Source organism: Petromyzon marinus, chromosome 23 (genome assembly GCF_048934315.1).
Source record: "Petromyzon marinus isolate PM22_M1 ecotype Great Lakes invasive population chromosome 23, UKy_Petmar_22M1.pri1.0, whole genome shotgun sequence".
Classification (NCBI taxonomy): Eukaryota; Metazoa; Chordata; class Hyperoartia; order Petromyzontiformes; family Petromyzontidae; genus Petromyzon; species Petromyzon marinus.
Window position 1 is genome coordinate 21,431,982 of NC_133689.1, and position 20,134 is coordinate 21,452,115.

Below are 20,134 nucleotides of genomic sequence, written 5' to 3' on the forward strand. Positions count from 1 at the left end.
TGGGGCTAATAGTGATTGTAGTTGGTCGGGCAGATCGTGATGGTGGGGGGATGGGTGTATAGTAATGGTGGTGGGGGGGGATAGTGGGGATGAGGCGTTCGTTGATGGTGGTGGATGGGGCAGATTGTGATGGTGGGGGATGGGTGGATAGTGATGTTGCGGGGCTGGTTGGATGGTGATTGTGGGGTTTGGGGCGGATAGTGATGGTGGAGGGCACACCGAATAGTGATGATGGGGGTTGGGGCTTACTGTGAAGGTGGGGGGTGAGTGGATGGTGATGGTGGAGGGTGGTTTGGAGAGTGATGGTGGGGGGTGAGATGGTCGGGCAGGATGGAGGGGAGGCGGGGAGAAGATTTTCAGACGAAAATCTTCTCCCCGTGGCAGCGCCTCTTCTTGCTGAGTGAAGGCCTCCCGCAAAAGTCATTATAATATGAGAGGTTGACTCTCAGGTGGCCTCCCACTTCGTAGCCCTGCTCCTCGGCCACGAAGGAGGGGCAAGTCCTCTGGGCCCGCGTCATCACCCCCACCGGAGCTCGGGGACGCTTTGTGGGACGAGCCAAGCAGCTGCTGCTGTTGGGTCCAGCTGCTTTTTTCTGCCGGCGTCGTTGAGGTGACTTCTTGGCTGCTTCCATCTCGAGCCAGATGTCCTTAACAGCCGCCGCCTCCCAGAACCCGACTGTAGGAACTGGCGCAGGGTCGACCTGAGATAACTGAGGCCCGCACAGGCCCAGGCAGCAACAGCAGCTGCACAGCTGTTCATATCCCAGCAGGGGATTCTCGGCTGTCAGGAGGCAGGCGTCGTGGAGGAGGTGGTGGTACTCTGTTGACTCCGCTCCTTCACAGGATTCTGGGGGATGAGTGAGACCTAGGGCACAGTAGGGGGATGTCATCAGCACTGGGCAGTACCTGGACCGTACCCTTAATTATCATCATGCAAGTACTCACATTCGTCATTCAGTCATCCACGTCAACATTCTATGATCATTGTACTTAAACGTCGGCTGCACCCTTAGAATTGCATGGAAAGCTTGTGGGAGGAGCACACGGACCTTGGAATATGTACGTCCCAAATACATTATTGCGAGGGTGACCTTGGCTAGGCAACGCATCTAGACGGCCATGTCATCAATGTTTTTATTGTAATTATATACTAATTATATTTTATATCAAAGTAATTGTAGTGTAAATTTTGATTTAAAGCTTTCGTGACTGCAGTAATTCATATTCTTAGCACTTTCGGTAAAGTCACATTGAAGGGAACATAACACAAACGGTCGAAACGTCGTGAGAATTTTTATTGTTTTATATATATTTTATTATTTTATTGTTTCCCTTCAACGTGACTTTACCGAAAGAGCTAAGATTATAATTGTAGTGTTCTACGATGGGGGCGGAGCCTGCAGAAGACGGGGGCGGGGCCACATAGGCCGTGGCAGTGACGTCACCAGAGGGCGGGGCTCGAGGCCTGGACCGTTGGCGACAGTTGGAGCGGGGAGGCCGTTGCCATGGCTACCCGGGTTTGTTGTTGCCCACCGACATCGCTATAATAAAGACTTTACTTGTTTACTTAGCGCTCGTTTATCATTGATTTACTTATTTATCGTTACCGAGACTATCCTTATGACTTAATTACTTGTTAAATAGATAGCAACTCGTCACGTTCTTTAGAAGGAAAACCAAAGAGGCAAATTTACACATAAGTGCTTCTGGCAGATGTGGCCACAGGCCAAAGAGACACGCACATTGATGTACTCATCGTCGGTATTAAATTATTGTTTACTATCGATCAAGGACGGGCACGTTAAAGCTATTTGAGGAAAGTGAGTGGTGGTGCTGATTGGTACTTGCTATGAGCACCTGCCCCTAGTCAGAATCAGAATCTCAATCTATATTCATACTGGAGGAATACGATGAACTATACAGCTCGTTTTCAAAGATGTTCAGTACCTTGGTTCGCCTCGTAGTCTGCGACCACTTCGGCCCAAGCGGCTGTGGAGGGGGACTTCGCAGGCTTCTCAGAATCCGGAGTCGAAAGGGAGGGAACGGGGGGGAGGCGGAGGAAGAAAATCGTGAAGCGTGCCGCTAAGCATGCTCCTCATATACAGCTACAGAGACGAAGATCCCCCTGGCAGCCTTGGACCAGTGCTGTGCTGAAGAGCAGCACGGCACACCACGCCTGGCCACCTTTGTCTCCCCTATGCTGATGTTTTCAACGGGGGCTCTTTACATAGGTGATGTTTTAACACGTTGAATCAGATACTGTAATCGTTTTGAGTCTGAGTAGACAAAGAGGAGGCCCATGACTTTTTCACTAAATACCAACCACCGTGGAATATAAATTCGCGCTACTCCTCTAGCGACACAACAGCCCTGCCTACTCCCCACACAGGAATCTACACACACACACAGCAACACTCGCTCCACTCACCATGTCAATATCTTTTCGTGCAATATTCTCGTATGAGGTCATCATTTGGAAATCTTGAGCAACGCAAGAACGCAGCTCTCTGCTCAACGCCTCTGCTCAATATGGCAGTTAGGACCACGTGACATCGGTTAGGGCCTCGTGACGGCGCGTCGGACAACTCGTTGCGAGGCAACTGGCGATTTGGGTGACGCCACGGCGAGTCACGTGCTCCTTGGTACACGAATCAGAGAGGAACCCAGCACACGAACCACTCACACGCGCCTCGCGCACCCTTCTGAACAGACTGTTGGTAGAAGGTGCACACACACACCCCAACAAATACACTTCGTATAACAACGCGTGAATACGAATGTAAATAGATGTTCCATTGTCCGAATATTTATTTAAGATACCTACGTACAAATTAATTAGAATATGTATTTATACTGGAGAAATCCAATCAATAACTCACAAACCACCCACCCACCCTCTCAAGTTCTCAAGCATACAATAACCCATTCGCCAAGCCGTGCTGGCCTTCACAGGTGCTTGCTCACAGCACCTGCCCTAATAATCTGTTAGGGCTGTTGGGGGGTAGGTGCTGCGGGATCTGTGTCTTTGTGTGAGCTGGTGAATGTGGGGAGCGGTAGTGTTGTGATTAACGCACTTCGCCACGAAGCCGGCCAATCAGTTCGATTCCCGCTCACGGCAAAGACAAGTGACGATTGTCTGAATCGGTTATTGGCCTCGCTAATTCAGCCTGAAATCAACACGTTGTGTAAACATCACGACTAGGGAGACAAATGCGGCCGGGGATGGTGTTGGTCACTTATGCCCTCGTGTACCGTGCCGTTCTTCATAGGTAGTCGCTAACAGTACCTGCCCCAACATTCTGTTAAGGCTACACGGGGGATCTTTGTCTTTGTTTGTGAAAGTGTGGGGAGCGGTGGTGCAACGGTTAGCGCGCTGCGAACCTGGAGATCAGAGATCTCTGGCGCAGAGCGCGCTCTCATTGGTCCGTGGAGTCGTGACGTGATGCTAAGGGAGCGTGTTGATTGGGGTCGTCAGCTTGCAAAGGACTCGATGGGGAAGCCGTTTTCATAACAAACTCGACGCTCGTGGTTTGTATCATTGCAGAATGCCGCATCAAAGTCAAGTGGCTATGAGCTGCTTTGGTGTCCTTAAGCGCTGCTCCTTTCTCAAGAAAATACCCTTCCAAAAAAAGATACTCGATTAAAACCACGAGAGACCGTGCAGTGGTTGTTTAGGCACCATTCAGTATACATCATCTAAATAAGATGTTAATCTTTGAAACTGCACATTTTTTAAGATGTAATAACGAGGTCATAACAAGTGTCAGATGTAAAACCTCTTTCCATTGTTTGGATTTCACTTCCCCATAATTCGGGTGAAAATTATCGCAACATTCAAATATCGTGTATAGAATATGCTCTTTGTTGAGACCACCACGAATGAAATAGATTTTACTGCATGGTTGTTCAAAACCATGACTCTGAAATCGTTTTGGTACACAACTATGCACTGCGAAAACCTACCGACAGAAAACATGTTTTTGTAACCAAACGCTCAATGCTGAGAGCGTTTGGTTATGAAAATATTCGTGCGAGTGTGCTGCACGGGACTTTGCCTTGGCTCGAGATTAACCACCGGTCTTGCCACGTCCAGACATGGTGAGGACGACGAGGACACATTGAAAAGGAGACTCGGGCTGGTGTACTTCAACTTATTTATTTCGTTGTCACCGCTCGTACATTACAGCAACACTCATCATCAAACCAACCCAGTTCCACGTTTTTCAGTCACTTTTAAACCTCTTCTCCACCAATTACCTTTCTCCCACTTCTCGCTCTTTCCCGATCCGCTCTCCGCACCAATCCGATCCGAGTGTCAACCACTCACTCATCGGATTGCGTTTCGTGCACGTCGTGCTCACACCCCGATCTCTCTTCCCCGCCCGAGCGTGCCGCGTGCGTGACGTGGTGATCCCTGACCTCCGACCCTTGATGCGTTAGGCATGCGTGATGTCGAGTGCGGAAGGTATGCGTGCTGTTTGTGTTGTGCGAGTGTGTGAGGATGGGTGACACATCCTCTATATCACCGCTTTCTCGGTTGAGACAGAGCCCTCCTCGGCTACTTCAGCTGCTGCAGTAGCAGCAGACAGCGCCTCACGCAACCGCGCGTCGCTCGCGACTCCCGAGCAGAGCGCGTGGCTGCGATTCTACGAGAATAAGAGCCCGGTCCACTCTCACGAGGAACTGGCGCGCAACATCAAAACACGTTTCGGGCAATTACCCTTCCCAAAGCACTCTATAATCAGATCGGCACAGCCGCAGAGAACGCAGGAGGGACGCGATATTGTGAGGGACGTGGGCCCCTGGCTCCCCCTCCGGGGGAGGGTTGATCTCGGGAGAGCTGCAGGTTCCGGACTCCTCGCTCATGTGAGAGCCACCGCTATCCAACTGCTCACTCGTGGGGAGATGGCTACTGCTCCCCAGCTCCTCTCCTCGCGCCGGAGCCCCTCGGGTCCGCAGGTTCTGTTTGGGGGGCATAGCTCGGGGCTGGCGCATGGCTGCCTGGAATCAATCTGTCGCTTCTCAGCCACTCAAACGCGACGTATCCGTTCACACAACCCCACGCACCACTCTCACGCGCTGAACCGGGGGTCAGAGGGCAATGACGTCCTTCGCACACGCGTTGCCACCGAGGGCGGGCAATGGAGATTGTTTAAAGGGCTGTAGGGATAATCCCACGTGTACCCAGGCGAGTCCACCGTCGCTCACCGCGGGCACAGGCTAAACAAAGGCAGTATGAATTTTGCGTGTACGCCGCCTGTCTACCTGACGCACACGTTAAACACAAGGGCGGATGAGTAACCTCACGTGCCCCTGTACGAGTCCGCCGCCGCTCGCCACACACACACGCTAATCACGAGCTACGCGCAGGGGCGAGCGCAAACACGTGGGTAAATACACACTCGCGCACAAACACAGGGTACGACGCAGGAACCCCGGTCGGGCCCGCACACAATGGCCGCCTCAACAGAGTTACCCACGTGCAAATCCCCGTACCACGACGAGCGGACTCAAACCACCATGTGCCCGTTCCACACTCGCAGAAACCACACAAGGTTTGTTGATCACTGACGATTTATTCCTGGCGTGTCTGTGGGCTACTATTACCCAAGTCAGTCCGGGTCAGCAGGGCAGGTTTAACCTATCTCTCGATGGTCTAAACCTGATCTACCTCGTCCCCTTGGAGTGAAACTCCCCACTCTCGCTTTCGTACTCACATTTCGCCTCCGATGCGTGGGCCGTCGCGGAGAGACGAGGCTGCACGAGGTTCTTGCGGGGAGCGGGGCCTGGCTTCGCTGATACTCGTCCCACGGACGACCCAGTGGCCGGCAAGCTGACTGCTCCGATCGCTCATTTGAGGAGAACGCGAACCCCCATCGTCGCTCTCCTCTCCCATTTTATCCCTCTCTACATCAAAGGTCTGCCCGGCTAACCCGCGATACCCCACCGCCATTGGTGCGCCCACCTCGGTGCCTTCACAGACGTCCGCTTCCCTCTCTACCCATCAACAGGGGCCGCCGTTGGGCCGTTGCCATTGGCCACGGCGTGCAAGCGTACTTTGCCGGCCAATCGGATGCTTCCCCTGGTGCTCGTGTGGACCTAACCGCGGTGACTGAGTAGCCTTGTCGTGAGCATGCAATTGCACGTCAATTCACGGCTCTGTGGTGTAATTCAACCTGGGGGAAGTCGGACAATTCCCTGGCCCCAGGAAACCGTGAGGGATGTCCCTACGAAGAAGGCCCCTGGGTGAAAACCTGGAGGCCAGGTGACTTCCCCACGAGGTCCTACGTGGGGGGTGTGTGTGTTGTGTGTGCTCATTTTGGGGATGGTGAGGGAGAAGCAGCTTCGGCCTGCACGCTCTCCCGTGGTGGCGTTGCAGGCATGGCTCCGACGGAGTGGCTTCGCTGCTATGGCACCACATAGCCCGCCGAGGTGCCAGTCTCCGTCCCGGGTTGACTGGAGCATCTCGCCTGGGTTGCCCCCACGAGGTAGCGCCGCGGGGTCCGCGGGACTCGCCCGGCCCTCGTGGCTGGCCTCGGGGGTGGTGGCTCCGTCTTTTGGGCTTTTAGCGGCGGTCTCTTCCTCCATTCCAATGGCTCCTCTCGTCCCTCGGCACCTGTGGGCTGGGGAACAAACTCAGAGGCAGCAGGGTTTAGGTGCCATCGTCCCCGCCCCCCCCGGCCTGGGCCGTGACCCCTCGGGGCCGAGCATGGAGGGTGTTGGGACCCCGGGATTTCGGGGTACCCAAACTGCGGGGTTCTCCCTTGCTGGGGCTGCCTTCCATGGTTTTAATTGGCGGACGTTGACCACCATCTCTCGGCCCCTGTCTCCGCCCTGAATCAGCACCGTCCAGGGGGAGATCTGCCGCCCCACGGTCCAGGGTCCGCGCCAGTAGGTGGTCAGTTTCCCCAGCTGTCCAGCCCCGACACGAGGGGTGTATAGCCACACGTTAGAGCCCGCCGAGTAGAAGGGGGGCTCCATAAGGGGCCGGGCGCCCTGCTCTTGGTGCCGATGCGCGGCCTCTCCTTGTGGGTAGGCCCGGCCCCGGGCCCCTCGCAGAGTCTCCATCAGGTGCTCCACGGGGCGGCTCCCCTCATCCCGTTGCAGTGGGGGAACGCCGAACAGCAGATCTGCAGGTAGACGAGACTCACGGCCACACATCATTAGGAACAGGGTCTGTCCCGTAGACGTGTGTACTGTGGTGGCGTAGGAGAACAGGGCATAGGGGAGGTGTTCGTCCCAGTCCTGCTGAGTTGCGGCCACCATGCATTTGAGCTTCCCAGCTAAGGTCTGGTTCATACGCTCCACCATACCGTTCACCTGGGGGTGGTACGCCGTGGTTCGGTCCTTCTGGATTCCGAACTCGCGGCACAGCACCTGAAACAGCTCTGCCTCGAACTCACTACCTTGCTCGGTAATGACCCATTCGGAGATCCCGTGCTTAAGTACGTAGTGCTCCACGAATGCCCAGGCCACCACAAGGGCCGTCTTATCGGGGATGGCCACCGCCACGGGATAGCGTGCGAAATACTCCACCGGTGGGATCGCGGAAATGGCCCCTGTAGGTCGATCCCAACCAGCTGGTTTGTCCGACTGACGCGGAACGGCCTCAGGGGTACCTGATATTGCGCCGCTTTCGGCCCACATTGCTGACACGCGCGGCAGCCCTGTACCCAGGCGGCCACGTCTTGCGCCAATTTGGGCCAGAGATATTGGCGACGCAGGGTCTCCCTAGTGCGCCGTTCCCCATCATGGCCCCCGAGCAGGTGGTCGTGCACCAGCCATAGCAGCTGGGGTCGCACCTGGGCGGGAACACAGATGCACCCTCTTACCACCCCGTTCTGCACACACAACCGGGCATACAAACCACTCCAGGGTCCTGGTAGGGTGCTCTTCTTTTCCCGCAGGGCCGCTTCCACTGCCGCCAGATCCGGGTCCCGTTGCTGGGTCTGTCTCAACTGCTCGTCGTCCAGGCCCAGGAAGGCGCAGCTGACGTCCTCTTGGATCCGCCCGGTCAGGGTGGGGCAGTCCGTCGGCTCCTTCTGTAGGGGTCTCCGCGGCGCATACTGCACTCTCTCTCGTGAGAGGGGGGTCTCAGTGCGCTCCCGGGGGGGCGTTGCCTGTTGGCAGCGTCCCCCATGAAGCATGGGCAGGCCTCCTCCGCCCTCGTCTCGGCGCACACCATGGGCTGCCTCGACAAGGTGTCCACATTTTCGTGCATCCGCCCAGCCCGGTACTCGATCTGCAGGTTGTATTCCTGCAGCTGCGCCAGCCATCGGGTCATCTGCCCCCGCGGTTTCTTGAATGTGAGATGGAGCTGCAGAGCATAATGGTCACTCCGCACCCGACATTTTCTGCCATACAAATACGGCCAGAACTGTTTACATGTGAAGATCACGGCATACAGTTCCTGACGGGTCACGCAATAGTTCAGCTCGGCCCTGCTCAGGGTCCAGCTGGCGTATGCGATGGCCCGCTCCATCCCATCCTGCACCTGTGACAACACCGCGCCCAGCTCATAGCTGCAGGCGTCGGTGTCCAAAATCAAATCGGTGGAAAAATCCAGGAAAGCCAGGGTGGGGGTATGGGTGAGGTGGTCTTTGAGGGTGGTGAAGGCCGTCAGGCGGCCTCCGTCCACTGATAAGGGTTCTTAGGGGAAGTGAGTTGGGTGAGGGGGCGTGCAATCTCGCTGAATCCCTTTACAAATCGATGATAATAGGTGGCGAGCCCCAAGAATGACCTGATCTCCGTCAGGTTCCTTGGCCATGGCCATTCCACTATGGCGCGTACCTTCTCCGGATCGGTGCGCAACCCTGCCTCGCTGATTCGGTGTCCAAGGTACCCCACCTTGTGCTGCGCAACATAACACTTACGTGGCTTGAGTTTGAGATGGGCGGCTCGCAGTCGCTGGAACACCTCTCATAACCTGGACCAGTCCTCAGACAGAGATATACTGAACACTATCACGTCATCCAGGTAAATTAGGCACTGTTCCCACTGCAAGCCCCGCATCACCAGCTCCATCAACCACTGGAACGTCGCAGGCACATTAGTGAGTCCGAACGGGAGTATCCGAAACTCAAACAGTCCCATCGGTTTGGTAAATGCAGTCATTGGCCGATCCTCCTCCGCCATATCCACCTGCCAGTACCCGGATGCTAGATCGAGGGTGGAAAAATACCGCGCCACCGTGAGGCTGTCAAAGGTGTCATCGATGCGGGGGATGGGGAAGGCATCGCCGAGGGTGACTGCGTTCAACTTTCGGTAATCAACACAAAACCGGGTCGACCCATCCTTTTTCATCACCAGTACCACCGGGGCAGACCAGGGGCTAGCTGAGGGCTGGATTATGTTATCTCGGAGCATTTCCACGATGGCATCTTTAATCTGGGCCCGTTCAGGCGCGCCCACTCGGTATGTGGGGAGTTTAATTGGTTGGGCGGCACCGGTGCCAATTTGGTGCTTAAGAAGGTCAGTCCGGCCCACATCCGAATCGTGCTCACTGAACACGTCGGCGTCATCGCTCATGAAAACGTTTATTCTGAGCTCCTGGTTTAGCCCCGAATGAGTAGCATCAAACAGTATTTTACAATAAAATATTGATCCCAATGCAGTACACCATATCGACGTGAAATTGGCAGGTGCACTCACTGGATGAGTCGAAGTGTAAAAAGCGACCCATCCAGATACAACAATGCAAAAGCCTACAACACCTGGTATTCCCAGGCAGTCTCCCATCCAAGTACTAACCAGGCTCGACTCTGCTTAGCTTCCGAGATTAGACGAGATCGGGCGCATTCAGGGTGATATGGTCGTAGGCCATGCTTGGAAAGACCTGTCGCACATTCAGATGTATAAAACAATCAACATTCAACTATACTTCTGGAGGTCATCGCTCATAAAACCTTTATTCTGAGCTCCTGGTTGAGCCCCGAAAGAGTGGCATCAAACATTATTTTACGATAAAATATTGATCCCAATGCAGTACACCATATCGACGTGAAATTGGCACGTGCACTCACTGGATGAGTCGAAGTGTAAAAAGCGACCCATCCAGATCCAAAAATACAAAATCCTACAACACCTGGTGTTCCTAGGCAGTCTGCCATCCAAGTACTCACCATGCTCGACCCTGCTTAGCTTCCGAGATCAGACAAGATTGGGCGCATTCAGGGTGATATGGTCGTAGGCCATGCTTGCACACACCTGTCGCACATTCAGATGTATGAAACAATTAAAGTTCAACTATATTTCTGGAAATCATCGTTCATGAATACTTATATTCTGAGCTCCTGGTTGAGCCCCGAAAGAGTGGCATCAAACAGTCTGGATGAGTCGAAGTGTAAAAAGCGACCCATCCAGATATAACAATGCAAAAGCCTACAACACCAGGTATTCCCAGGCAGTCTCGCATCCAAGTACTAACCAGGCTCGACCCTGCTTAGCTTCCGAGATCAGACGAGTTCGGGCACATTCAGGGTGATATGGACGTAGGCCGTGCTTGCAGAGACCTGTCGAACACTCATATGTATAAAACAATCAACATTCAACTATACTACTGGAGGTTATCGCTCATGAAACCGTTTATTCTGAGCTCCTGGTTTAGCCTCGAAAGAGTGGTATCAAACAGTATTTTACGAGAAAATATTGATCCCAATGCAGTACACCATATCGATGTGAAATTGGCAGGTGCACTCACTGGATGAGTGGAAGTGTAAAAAGCGACCCATCCAGATCCAAATATACAAAAGCCTACAACACCTGGTATTCCCAGGCAGTCTCCCATCCAAGTACTAACCAGACTCGACCGTGCTTAGCTTCCGAGATCAGACGAGATCGGGCGCATTCAGGGTGATATGGTCGTAGGCCATGCTTGGAAAGACCTGTCGCACATTCAGATGTATAAAACAATCAACATTCAACTTTACTTCTGGAGGTCATCGCTCAAAAAACCTTTATACTGGTAGGAACGAAGTTGTAAACTGAGTGTACCAGCCTGCAATAGATTAATGTGTCCGTACGTCCGTCCGTCCCCTTTCAATACTTTAACGAAGTGAAATCTCGTGCTGTTGGGTGTATAAAATCAGTAATAGACAGCGCAGAGACTTGTCCTACCAGCCCACCCTGCAGGGACCTGTTTCTGAGCTCCTGGTTGAGCCCCAAAAGAGTGGCATCAAACATTATTTTACAAGAAAATATTGATCCCAATGCAGTACACCATATCGACGTGAAATTGGCAGGTGCACTCACTGGATGAGTCGAAGTGTAAAAAGCGAGCCATCCAGATCCAAGTAAACAAAAGCATACAACACCTGCTATTCCCAGGCAGTCTCCCATCCAAGTACTAACCAGACTCGACCCTGCTTAGTTTCCGAGATCAGACGAGATCGGGCGCATTCAGGGTGATATGGTCGTAGGCCATGCTTGGAAAGACCTGTCGCACATTCAGATGTATAAAACAATCAACATTCAACTATACTTTTGGAGGTCATCGCTCATAAAACCTTTATTCTGTGCTCCTGGTTGATCCCCAAAAGAGTGGCATCAAACAGTCTGGATGACTTGATTCGAAGCTTTCGTGACTGCAAGAATTACTCTTTGTTTTTTTCGGTAAAGTCACGTATAAATAAAAAATAATAAAATAACAATAGCGTACGACGTTTCGGTTGCAACACAAGCAGTCATCATCAGGTACAGAAGAGCTAAATTTACGAGAGAGAGGAAACACATAACCCCAGATGTATATACAGACACCCAAGAAGGGGGCGTGGATGGAGTGGGGTGTGAGAGTGGATGGTGTCGCGGTGAGAGTGGATGGTGTCGGGGTGAGTATGGATGTTGGAGAGGTGAGAGTGGCTGGTGTAGGAGTGAGCGTGGATGGTGTAGGGGTGAGCGTGGCTGGTGTAGGGGTGAGCGTGGATATTGTAGGGGCGAGAGTGGATGTTGCAGGAGTGAGCGAAGATGGTGTAGGGGGTGAGCGTGTAGGTTGTAAAGGCGAGCGTGGAGGTTGTAAAGGTGAGCGTGGATGGTGTAGGAGTGAGCGTGGATGGTGTCGCGGTGAGAGTGGATGGTGTCGGGGTGAGTATGGATGTTGGAGAGGTGAGCATGGATGGTGTAGGAGTGAGCGTGGATGTTGCAGGAGTGAGCGTGGATGTTGTAGGGGTGAGCGTGGATGGTGTAGGGTTGAGAGTGGATGTTGTAAAGGTGAGCGTGGATGGTGTAGGGGTGAGAGTGGATGTTGTATGAGTGAGCATGGACAGTGTAGATGTGAGTGTGGATGGTATAGGGGAAAGCGTGGATGGCGTAGTGGTGAGCGTGGATGGTGTAGGGGTGAGCGTGGATGTTGTAGAGGTGAGCGTGGATGGTGTAAGGGTGAGCGTGGCTATTGTAGGGGTGAGCGTGGATGTTGTAGGGGTGAGTGTGGATGGTGTAGGGGTGAGCGTGGATGTTGCCGGAGTGAGCGTGGGTGTTGTAGGAGTAAACGTGGATGGTGTAGGAGTGAGCGTGGATGGTGTAGGGATGAGCGTGGATGGTGTAGGGATGAGCGTGGATGGTGTAGGGGTGAGCGTGGATGTTGTAGGGATGAGAATGGATGGGGTTGGGTGTGGCGTGGATGGTGTTGGGGTGAGAGTGGATGGTGTCGGGGTGAGAGTGGATGATGTCGGGGTGAGAGTGGATGGTGTCGGGGTGAGCGTGGATGTTGTAGGGGTGAGAGTGGATGGTGTAGGGGTGAGAGTGGATGTTGTAAAGGTGAGCGTGGATGGTGTAGGGGTGAGAGTGGATGTTGTATGAGTGAGCATGGACGGTGTAGATGTGTGGATGGTATAGAGGAAAGCGTGGATGGTGTAGAGGTGAGCGTGAATGGTGTAGGGGTGAGCGTGGCTATTGTAGGGGTGAGCGTGGATGGTGTTGGGGTGAGCGTGGAAGTTGCAGGAGTGAGCGTGGATTTTGTATGAGAGAGCGTGGATGTTGAAGGGGTGAGGTAGGATGGTGTAGGGGTGAGCGTGGATGTTGCAGGAGTGAGCGTGGGTGTTGTAGGAGAAAACGTGGATGGTGTAGGGGTGAGCGTGGATGGTGTAGGGGTGAGCATGGACGTTGTAAAAGTGAGCATGGATGATGTAGGAGTGAGTGTAGATGGTGTAGGGGGTGAGCGTGGAGGTTGTAAAGGTGAGCATGGATGGTGTAGGAGTGAGCGTGGATGTTGTAGGGGTGAGAGTGAATGGGGTTGGGGTGGGCGTGGATGGTGTTAGGGTGAGTGTGGATGTTGGCGAGGTGAGCGTTGATGTTGCAGGGGTGAGCGTGAATGTTGCAGGAGTGAGCGTGAATGTTGTAGGGGTGAGCGTGGATGGTGTAGGGGTGAGAGTGGATGTTGTAAAGGTGAGCGTGGATGGTGTAGTGGTGAGAGTGGATGTTGTATGAGTGAGCATGCACGGTGTAGAGGTGAGTGTGCATGGTATAGGGGAAAGCATGGATGGTGTAGTGGTGAGCGTGGATGGTGTAGGGGTGAGAGTGGATGTGGTGGGGGTGAGCGTGGATGTGGTAGGGGTGAGCGTGGATGGTGTAGGGGTGAGCGTGGATGGTGTAGGAGTGAGCGTGGATGGTGTAGGGGTGAGCGTGGATGGTGTAGGGATGAGCGTGGATGGTGTAGGGATGAGCGTGGATGGTGTAGGGGTGAGCGTGGATGTTGTAGGGATGAGAATGGATGGGGTTGGGTGTGGCGTGGATGGTGTTGGGGTGAGAGTGGATGGTGTCGGGGTGAGAGTGGATGATGTCGGGGTGAGAGTGGATGGTGTCGGGGTGAGTATGGATGTTGGAGAAGTGATCGTGGATGGTGTAGGGGTGAGCGTGGATGTTGCAGGAGTGAGCTTGGATGTTGTAGGGGTGAGCGTGGATGGTGTAGGGGTGAGAGTGGAAGTTGTCAAGGTGAGCGTGGATGGTGTAGGGGTGAGAGTGGATGTTGTGGGGTGAGGGTGGATGGTGTAGGGGTGAGCGTGGATGTTGTAGAAGTGAGAGTAGATGGTGTAGGAGTGAGGTTGGATGTTGTAGCGGTGAGCGTGGATGGTGTTGGGGTGATGGTGGATGGTGTTGGGGTGATGGTGGATGTGGTAGGGGTGAGCGTGGATGTTGTAGGGGTGAGAGTTGATGGGGTTGGGGTGGGCGTGGATGGTGTTGGGGTGAGAATGGATGTTGGAGAGGTGAGCGTGGATGTTGCAGGAGTGAGCGTGGATGGTGTAGGGGTGAGAGTGGATGTTGTAAAGGTGAGCGTGGATGGTGTAGGGGTGAGAGTGGATGTTGTATGAGTGAGCATGGACGGTGTAGATGTGTGGATGGTATAGAGGAAAGCGTGGATGGTGTAGAGGTGAGCGTGAATGGTGTAGGGGTGAGCGTGGCTATTGTAGGGGTGAGCGTGGATGGTGTTGGGGTGAGCGTGGAAGTTGCAGGAGTGAGCGTGGATTTTGTATGAGAGAGCGTGGATGTTGAAGGGGTGAGGTAGGATGGTGTAGGGGTGAGCGTGGATGTTGCAGGAGTGAGCGTGGGTGTTGTAGGAGAAAACGTGGATGGTGTAGGGGTGAGCGTGGATGGTGTAGGGGTGAGCATGGACGTTGTAAAAGTGAGCATGGATGATGTAGGAGTGAGTGTAGATGGTGTAGGGGGTGAGCGTGGAGGTTGTAAAGGTGAGCATGGATGGTGTAGGAGTGAGCGTGGATGTTGTAGGGGTGAGAGTGAATGGGGTTGGGGTGGGCGTGGATGGTGTTAGGGTGAGTGTGGATGTTGGCGAGGTGAGCGTTGATGTTGCAGGGGTGAGCGTGAATGTTGCAGGAGTGAGCGTGAATGTTGTAGGGGTGAGCGTGGATGGTGTAGGGGTGAGAGTGGATGTTGTAAAGGTGAGCGTGGATGGTGTAGTGGTGAGAGTGGATGTTGTATGAGTGAGCATGCACGGTGTAGAGGTGAGTGTGCATGGTATAGGGGAAAGCATGGATGGTGTAGTGGTGAGCGTGGATGGTGTAGGGGTGAGAGTGGATGTGGTGGGGGTGAGCGTGGATGTGGTAGGGGTGAGCGTGGATGGTGTAGGGGTGAGCGTGGATGGTGTAGGAGTGAGCGTGGATGGTGTAGGGGTGAGCGTGGATGGTGTAGGGATGAGCGTGGATGGTGTAGGGATGAGCGTGGATGGTGTAGGGGTGAGCGTGGATGTTGTAGGGATGAGAATGGATGGGGTTGGGTGTGGCGTGGATGGTGTTGGGGTGAGAGTGGATGGTGTCGGGGTGAGAGTGGATGATGTCGGGGTGAGAGTGGATGGTGTCGGGGTGAGTATGGATGTTGGAGAAGTGATCGTGGATGGTGTAGGGGTGAGCGTGGATGTTGCAGGAGTGAGCTTGGATGTTGTAGGGGTGAGCGTGGATGGTGTAGGGGTGAGAGTGGAAGTTGTCAAGGTGAGCGTGGATGGTGTAGGGGTGAGAGTGGATGTTGTGGGGTGAGGGTGGATGGTGTAGGGGTGAGCGTGGATGTTGTAGAAGTGAGAGTAGATGGTGTAGGAGTGAGGTTGGATGTTGTAGCGGTGAGCGTGGATGGTGTTGGGGTGATGGTGGATGGTGTTGGGGTGATGGTGGATGTGGTAGGGGTGAGCGTGGATGTTGTAGGGGTGAGAGTTGATGGGGTTGGGGTGGGCGTGGATGGTGTTGGGGTGAGAATGGATGTTGGAGAGGTGAGCGTGGATGTTGCAGGAGTGAGCGTGGATGGTGTAGGGGTGAGAGTGGATGTTGTAAAGGTGAGCGTGGATGGTGTAGGGGTGAGAGTGGATGTTGTATGAGTGAGCATGGACGGTGTAGATGTGTGGATGGTATAGAGGAAAGCGTGGATGGTGTAGAGGTGAGCGTGAATGGTGTAGGGGTGAGCGTGGCTATTGTAGGGGTGAGCGTGGATGGTGTTGGGGTGAGCGTGGAAGTTGCAGGAGTGAGCGTGGATTTTGTATGAGAGAGTGTGGATGTTGAAGGGGTGAGGTAGGATGGTGTAGGGGTGAGCGTGGATGTTGCAGGAGTGAGCGTGGGTGTTGTAGGAGAAAACGTGGATGGTGTAGGGGTGAGCGTGGATGGTGTAGGGGTGAGCATGGACGTTGTAAAAGTGAGCATGGATGATGTAGGAGTGAGTGTAGATGGTGTAGGGGGTGAGCGTGGAGGTTGTAAAGGTGAGCATGGATGGTGTAGGAGTGAGCGTGGATGTTGTAGGGGTGAGAGTGAATGGGGTTGGGGTGGGCGTGGATGGTGTTAGGGTGAGTGTGGATGTTGGCGAGGTGAGCGTTGATGTTGCAGGGGTGAGCGTGAATGTTGCAGGAGTGAGCGTGAATGTTGTAGGGGTGAGCGTGGATGGTGTAGGGGTGAGAGTGGATGTTGTAAAGGTGAGCGTGGATGGTGTAGTGGTGAGAGTGGATGTTGTATGAGTGAGCATGCACGGTGTAGAGGTGAGTGTGCATGGTATAGGGGAAAGCATGGATGGTGTAGTGGTGAGCGTGGATGGTGTAGGGGTGAGAGTGGATGTGGTGGGGGTGAGCGTGGATGTGGTAGGGGTGAGCGTGGATGGTGTAGGAGTGAGCGTGGATGTTGTAGAAGTGAGAGTAGATGGTGTAGGAGTGAGGTTGGATGTTGTAGCGGTGAGCGTGGATGGTGTTGGGGTGATGGTGGATGTGGTAGGGGTGAGCGTGGATGTTGTAGGGGTGAGAGTTGATGGGGTTGGGGTGGGCGTGGATGGTGTTGGGGTGAGAATGGATGGTGTCGGGGTGAGAATGGATGTTGGAGAGGTGAGCGTGGATGTTGCAGGAGTGAGCGTGGATGTTGTAGGGGTGAGAGTGGATGGTGTAGGGGTGAGAGTGGATGTTGTAAAGGTGAGCGTGGATGGTGTAGGGGTGAGAGTGGATGTTGTATGAGTGAGCATGGACGGTGTAGATGTGTGGATGGTATAGGGGAAAGCGTGGATGGTGTAGAGGTGAGCGTGAATGGTGTAGGGGTGAGCGTGGCTATTGTAGGGGTGAGCGTGGATGGTGTTGGGGTGAGCGTGGAAGTTGCAGGAGTGAGCGTGGATTTTGTATGAGAGAGCGTGGATGTTGAAGGGGTGAGGGTGGATGGTGTAGGGGTGAGCGTGGATGTTGCAGGAGTGAGCGTGGGTGTTGTAGGAGAAAACGTGGATGGTGTAGGGGTGAGCGTGGATGGTGTAGGGGTGAGCATGGACGTTGTAAAAGTGAGCATGGATGATGTAGGAGTGAGTGTAGATGGTGTAGGGGGTGAGCGTGGAGGTTGTAAAGGTGAGCATGGATGGTGTAGGAGTGAGCGTGGATGTTGTAGGGGTGAGAGTGAATGGGGTTGGGGTGGGCGTGGATGGTGTTAGGGTGAGTGTGGATGTTGGCGAGGTGAGCGTTGATGTTGCAGGGGTGAGCGTGAATGTTGCAGGAGTGAGCGTGAATGTTGTAGGGGTGAGCGTGGATGGTGTAGGGGTGAGAGTGGATGTTGTAAAGGTGAGCGTGGATGGTGTAGTGGTGAGAGTGGATGTTGTATGAGTGAGCATGCACGGTGTAGAGGTGAGTGTGCATGGTATAGGGGAAAGCATGGATGGTGTAGTGGTGAGCGTGGATGGTGTAGGGGTGAGAGTGGATGTGGTGGGGGTGAGCGTGGATGTGGTAGGGGTGAGCGTGAATGGTGTAGGGGTGAGCGTGGATGGTGTAGGAGTGAGCGTGGATGGTGTAGGGGTGAGCGTGGATGGTGTAGGCGTGAGCTTGGATGGTATAGGAGTGAGAGTGGACATTGTAAAGGTGAGCGTGGATGGTGTTGGGGTGAGCGTGGATGTTGCAGGAGTGAGCGTGGATGTTGTAGGGGTGAGCGTGGATGGTGTAGGGGTGAGAGTGGATGTTATAAAGGTGAGCGTGGATGGTGTAGGGGTGAGAGTGGATGTTGTGGGGTGAGGGTGGATGGTGTAGGGGTGAGCGTGGATGTTGTAGAAGTGAGAGTAGATGGTGTAGGAGTGAGGTTGGATGTTGTAGCGGTGAGCGTGGATGGTGTTGGGGTGATGGTGGATGTGGTAGGGGTGAGCGTGGATGTTGTAGGGGTGAGAGTGGATGGGGTTGGGGTGGGCGTGGATGGTGTTGGGTTGAGAGTGGATGGTGTCGGGGTGAGAATGGATGTTGGAGAGGTGAGCGTGGATGTTGCAGGAGTGAGCGTGGATGTTGTAGGGGTGAGAGTGGATGGTGTAGGGGTGAGAGTGGATGTTGTAAAGGTGAGCGTGGATGGTGTAGGGGTGAGAGTGGATGTGGTATGAGTGAGCATGGACGGTGTAGATGTGTGGATGGTATAGGGGAAAGCGTGGATGGTGTAGTGGTGAGCGTGGATTGTGTAGGGGTGAGCGTGGATGTTGTAGAGGTGAGCGTGAATGGTGTAGGGGTGAGCGTGGCTATTGTAGGGGTGAGCGTGGATGGTGTAGGGGTGAGCGTGGCTATTGTAGGGGTGAGCGTGGATGGTGTAGGGGTGAGCTTGGATGGTGTAGGAGTGAGCGTGGATGGTGTAGGGGTGAGCGTGGATGGTGTAGGGGTGAGCGTAAATGGTGTAGGGGGTGAGCGTGGAGGTTGTAAAGGTGAGCGTGGATGTTGTAGGGGTGAGAGTGGATGGGGTTGGGGTGGTCGTGGATGGTGTGGGGGGTGAGAGTGGATGGTGTCGGGGTGAGAGTGGATGGTGCCGGGGTGAGTATGGATGTTGGAGAGGTGAGCGTGGATGGTGTAGGGGTGAGCGTGGATGGTGTAGGGGTGAGCGTGGATGTTGCAGGAGTGAGCGTGGATGTTGTAGGGGTGAGCGTGGATGGTGTAGGGGTGAGAGTGGCTATTGTAGGGGTGAGCGTGGATGGTGTAGTGGTGAGAGTGGATGTTGTATGAGTGAGCATGCACGGTGTAGAGGTGAGTGTGCATGGTATAGGGGAAAGCATGGATGGTGTAGTGGTGAGCGTGGATGGTGTAGGGGTGAGAGTGGATGTGGTGGGGGTGAGCGTGGATGTGGTAGGGGTGAGCGTGAATGGTGTAGGGGTGAGCGTGGATGGTGTAGGAGTGAGCGTGGATGGTGTAGGGGTGAGCGTGGATGGTGTAGGCGTGAGCTTGGATGGTATAGGAGTGAGAGTGGACATTGTAAAGGTGAGCGTGGATGGTGTTGGGGTGAGCGTGGATGTTGCAGGAGTGAGCGTGGATGTTGTAGGGGTGAGCGTGGATGGTGTAGGGGTGAGAGTGGATGTTATAAAGGTGAGCGTGGATGGTGTAGGGGTGAGAGTGGATGTTGTGGGGTGAGGGTGGATGGTGTAGGGGTGAGCGTGGATGTTGTAGAAGTGAGAGTAGATGGTGTAGGAGTGAGGTTGGATGTTGTAGCGGTGAGCGTGGATGGTGTTGGGGTGATGGTGGATGTGGTAGGGGTGAGCGTGGATGTTGTAGGGGTGAGAGTGGATGGGGTTGGGGTGGGCGTGGATGGTGTTGGGTTGAGAGTGGATGGTGTCGGGGTGAGAATGGATGTTGGAGAGGTGAGCGTGGATGTTGCAGGAGTGAGCGTGGATGTTGTAGGGGTGAGAGTGGATGGTGTAGGGGTGAGAGTGGATGTTGTAAAGGTGAGCGTGGATGGTGTAGGGGTGAGAGTGGATGTTGTATGAGTGAGCATGGACGGTGTAGATGTGTGGATGGTATAGGGGAAAGCGTGGATGGTGTAGTGGTGAGCGTGGATTGTGTAGGGGTGAGCGTGGATGTTGTAGAGGTGAGCGTGAATGGTGTAGGGGTGAGCGTGGCTATTGTAGGGGTGAGCGTGGATGGTGTAGGGGTGAGCGTGGCTATTGTAGGGGTGAGCGTGGATGGTGTAGGGGTGAGCTTGGATGGTGTAGGAGTGAGCGTGGATGGTGTAGGGGTGAGCGTGGATGGTGTAGGGGTGAGCGTAAATGGTGTAGGGGGTGAGCGTGGAGGTTGTAAAGGTGAGCGTGGATGTTGTAGGGGTGAGAGTGGATGGGGTTGGGGTGGTCGTGGATGGTGTGGGGGGTGAGAGTGGATGGTGTCGGGGTGAGAGTGGATGGTGCCGGGGTGAGTATGGATGTTGGAGAGGTGAGCGTGGATGGTGTAGGGGTGAGCGTGGAT

At 54.3% G+C, this 20,134-nt stretch overlaps 4 non-coding genes and 1 pseudogene across 4 annotated transcripts; all 5 read right to left on the minus strand.

Moving 5' to 3' along the window:
- Window positions 1-9,701: 9,701 nt before the first annotated feature.
- On the minus strand, window positions 9,702-9,820 carry LOC142926714 (5S ribosomal RNA). The gene has a single exon (XR_012943638.1). It is a non-coding gene; the product is annotated as a 5S ribosomal RNA (ribosomal RNA).
- A 252-nt stretch (window positions 9,821-10,072) lies between these two features.
- LOC142928575 (5S ribosomal RNA) lies at window positions 10,073-10,191 on the minus strand (annotated as a pseudogene).
- Window positions 10,192-10,377: 186 nt separating this feature from the next.
- LOC142927744 (5S ribosomal RNA) lies at window positions 10,378-10,496 on the minus strand. Its single transcript, XR_012944668.1, has one exon. It is a non-coding gene; the product is annotated as a 5S ribosomal RNA (ribosomal RNA).
- A 253-nt stretch (window positions 10,497-10,749) lies between these two features.
- Window positions 10,750-10,868, minus strand: LOC142926077 (5S ribosomal RNA). Its single transcript, XR_012943002.1, has one exon. It is a non-coding gene; the product is annotated as a 5S ribosomal RNA (ribosomal RNA).
- A 432-nt stretch (window positions 10,869-11,300) lies between these two features.
- LOC142927777 (5S ribosomal RNA) lies at window positions 11,301-11,419 on the minus strand. Its single transcript, XR_012944701.1, has one exon. It is a non-coding gene; the product is annotated as a 5S ribosomal RNA (ribosomal RNA).
- Between the last annotated feature and the right edge of the window lie 8,715 nt (window positions 11,420-20,134).